Raw genomic sequence first — 4,095 nt, 5'->3', positions numbered from 1 at the left:
TATGCAGCAGATGATGGATTATGCGGCCAGTATAGCAAATCCATAGTTATGCGGGAAACTACGTGTCTTCAGAATCGCATCATTCCACTGGTCCTATTTACAGAATCCAGCGAACGAGGCACACACACGTTACAATGCCTGAATACCAAAGTGCCCCCATTCCATTAGGCCAAGAAAAATACAAAGTTAGACCAGAGTTTTGCAATGAAATGCAGGAACAGGTAGTCAGAAAGAGGACCCCGTCAATCCCCCCATCGCAGTTTATTTGAATTTTCAAAAATATATATTTTTCGGTTCTAATTTAATCTAAATTATATTGACACACCTTCATACTTAGAAACACAATAACATGTTAAAATGGGAAATGTTAAACACAAAGGACAAGATTTATAGGCCCTGTGCGTCACTTTTGCGCCGCCGTTGCGTCACTTTTGTGACGCAGCGGCGGCGCAAAGCCAGCGCCATGCTGCGGCAGATTTACAACGTGACGCGTCTAGGGAGATGCATCACGTTGTAAAGCTTGCGCCACATGTGGGCGTACCTTCACAGGGGGGGGCGTTCCGGTGCAGGAACGCCTCTGAAAAGTGGCTGAGTGAAATCTACAAGATTTCACTCAGTCACTTTTCCGGCCATGCTGCGTCAAATCCCTGCGCCTGCTTGAAGCAGGCGTAAGGATTGACGCAGCATTGTACCGATAGGGCACCCCCGAGCCTTGCTGGAGCTGCGTCGCGCTTGCGACGCAACTTCAGCAATGCGCCGCCCTTCCGCCATCAGATGCATCACGCATCTGTTTATCCTTGCGCCACGATGCGCTGCATTGTAAATGCGCCACATCTATTGTGGCGCAAGGGTAAACTTGCGTGACGCATTTTCCCTGGGGCATCCATGCCTATTTGCAGGGATGCGCCAGGGAACATAAATCTTCCCCACTGAATGAAAAGAGCATGCAGCTGGGCACACTGGACTGGTCGATTAGACCAGATGTAATTGCTTGTCCAGCCTATAAACAAAAGTAACCGTACGGCTGACCAATGTTGAGCACATCAAATTCCAAATCAATACACAAATTCGTAGTAGGTGCAAAAACACGTCCAGAGCGAGCCGTACTTATGCTCTACTGGGAACCAGATATACAAACTTTTTTACAAAAGGACGCCGCTAACTCGAGGAAGCGCCCATTTCGAAGAAAAATGGAGCCTACACAATGGTTCTAAATATGCAACAACAGTGTTGATCCAACTTTATTTACGCAATCTATGGACCAAATTAAGAGTCCGTTTTCCATTTGAAAAATCCGGTGATTCGCATTGACATACACCGTTCAGCTACCTGTAGAGGTTATACAACTTTCCTTGCGAATAAACATATTATTTGAAAGTCGAACATTCTTTGAAATTGCTGAAAGTCGACATCTTTATATATAAATAAAAGAATCTATGCCCTGACGAAGTTCGTAAAGAACGAAACGCGTTGGCTGAGTTTGATCTATCTAAGAGTTGAATGAAAATAAAAGAACAACAATTGAACATTTTGAAATGCTTGTCCAGCCTGTTGGTTGATTTAGGGTTGTGATTTGCCACCCGCAATACCATGACTTGGAATCGAGCCGTTGGTTGCTGCGGCCAAACTAACCACTAAACGATCACAGCGAGCTACTTGGGGTCAGTGGTGTTGAGCAGTACCTTTATTTTATAGCTGATCCCTGTCTGATTTCACAACCAAGTATAATGGTCAAGACGATAATTCTACAAATGTATTATTCAACAATTTATATGAGCTTACAAAAAGTGATACTATAAACTGGGCGAGGCCTCAAGAACTGAGGTTGCCCACTACGCCCACAGGGAGCCCACCTAAAAGGGTAAATAAAGCAAGGTACAAGCCCACCAAGCAGGAGGCCTTGGTTCGACTCAAATTTAAAATAAAATAAAATAAGAAGTTGTGGAAAACAGCAGGCACTGCTGAGATTCGAACTCAGGATCTCCTGTTTACTAGACAGGCGCTTTAACCAACTAAGCCACAGCGCCACCTATAGCTTCGTGCCCGCACTGTGCCTCCTGTCCTGGTGTGAAGGAGACTCTGTGCATATTTTTCTGTCTCTAAAGCTGTAATATTTTCCAGTTCCCACTAACAAGATATTGCAGAAGAAAACCTGCTATAGTTATGGAAAAATTACAAAGAGAGTCATGAAAAACGTATATCGTTATATCTACATATTTGTTTTCATTTTGCAAAGTTTACACTGGTGGATGAAATGTGCAATACATAAGTTAAACTAAACGAGAATGCAACGCTTATAAAGGGCACCAATATATGCCAGATAATTTCATGATGCCTGCATACAGGGACGGCTCTAGGATTTTGGGGGCCCTGGGCAGAAACGCCAGGTGCGAGGGCCCTCTAATTTGCAGACACCTTACACATTCAGGGCTGTTTGCCTATCAGAAGATTGCCCTGGTCCTGAAGCTTTTTAGTACAGACCCCTCCTGGGTTGCAGCCCCTCCCTGTCAGCCACCTCTTAGCAGCTCGTCATGGGCTGAATGTGTGAAAGTTGCTTTTCATTAGAAAGGTTTAAACCTGCTGCCGGACAATGGCCGTCCTGTGGTGCCTCTGAATGGGCAGCAGGGCAGGAGGCCTGTTTGCAGGACAAACCTGCAAAATGTGTCACCTTGTAACTGGGCCAACATGATGGCCCCTGACCCCAAGGTCTATCCCGATATACCATGGTTGTGAATAGATGGGGTCAGGAGAGGGCCCCTGGGCCGTGGCCTGGCTGTTACACACTGGTGTGGGGCCCTGGGCAGCTGCCCACACTGCCCATGCCTAGCGCCGGCCCTGCCTACATCACATGTGCTCTTTCCTTCACCGAGAAGCAGAGGAACCGCCACTCTCGTAGAGAAAGCGTCACCTTTAGTCGCGGTTCCCCTTTCCAAACAGAGACCCCCATGAAAACATGGCAGAGGCGGGTTTCACAGCAAAGGGGCGGCTGTGAGCCCGCGGTGCACTTTACAAGGCTCAAGCAACAACCACCCTGTTCCTGGTACAAACATCAGCAACCAGGTGTTGTGCTCATCATTATTTACGCCTCTTTTTCATCACCGACGAGCGCGCACCGCATTGCAGCTCAGTCACGGGTCAGGGTGAATGGTGACAGAGGTAGTCGTGGCCGAGTGGTTAAGGCGATGGACTAGAAATCCATTGGGGTCTCCCCGCGCAGGTTCGAATCCTGCCGACTACGCGTTCCCTTTTATTCATTGCATTACATTTTGACATGGAAACTAATTATGTGGTTCGGAAATAGCTGTATTTTCGCATAATTGTGTCTTTGCTACTCCTGTGATATAAACCACCATCTGCGGCACAATATGATTGCAACAATAATTACACTCTAGGTCAAACAAATCAAACATACTTTAAAAAGTGCCCCCTGTGGTAGACCTTTACGTTTAAACCTTCCCCTTTCAGTGGTGCATTGCTGTATTTAGATGCCCAGCTCGCACTAAGAGGTGATACTGTTTCCCAAATAACATAATGTGTGTTAAAATGTGCAAATAACGAAATAAGACTCCAACACATTTGTCTGCATTAAGTTGCAAAACGTGTCCTTTCGTGCTGAATAATTTAGCAAACCTAGGTGTAAGACTTTCACAATTATACCAACCAGTTAGAAGTGTTTAGAACACGTTTAGCCGGTGGAAGTGCATTAGAATTGGTGAGATATGATCACATGTTGTGGTGCCCGCAACAAGTAGTGCCGCTGGACTGCGCAAGGATTAAGAGGTGCTGTGGGTGATTCGGCCCGTCCAGGTTGATGCATATGTTTGATGTGGGACATTCTACACATCACTGATCACTCCCAATGTCAACGCTGTAACGTGTTGCTGAACACACGTTCAATTGCTTTCAGTAATTAATCCCTTTCAACCAAGTCCTCAGGCGGGACACATGCACCCTGACCCTGGCAGTATATACATCCGTGTCCCAAAGAACTTGCTGCCTAATAGCACCAGGCTGGAAAAGGCAATAACAACCCCGGACAGAACAGAGGGGAGGACATGTCTAACCCCAAGGATAGAGATAGCGCGTCACTCAGAG

General features: G+C 46.4%; 2 non-coding genes across 2 annotated transcripts; one reads left to right on the top strand and one right to left on the bottom strand.

Moving 5' to 3' along the window:
• Positions 1-1,953: 1,953 nt before the first annotated feature.
• TRNAT-AGU (transfer RNA threonine (anticodon AGU)) lies at positions 1,954-2,027 on the bottom strand. Its single transcript has one exon. It is a non-coding gene; the product is annotated as a tRNA-Thr (tRNA).
• A 1,129-nt stretch (positions 2,028-3,156) lies between these two features.
• Positions 3,157-3,238, top strand: TRNAS-AGA (transfer RNA serine (anticodon AGA)). The gene has a single exon. It is a non-coding gene; the product is annotated as a tRNA-Ser (tRNA).
• Positions 3,239-4,095: the final 857 nt, after the last annotated feature.

This window comes from Triturus cristatus, chromosome 12 (genome assembly GCF_964204655.1).
Source record: "Triturus cristatus chromosome 12, aTriCri1.1, whole genome shotgun sequence".
In the NCBI taxonomy this organism is placed as follows: Eukaryota; Metazoa; Chordata; class Amphibia; order Caudata; family Salamandridae; genus Triturus; species Triturus cristatus.
The sequence above is the reverse complement of the archived record's forward strand: the minus strand, read 5'-3'. Positions and strand labels throughout refer to the sequence as shown.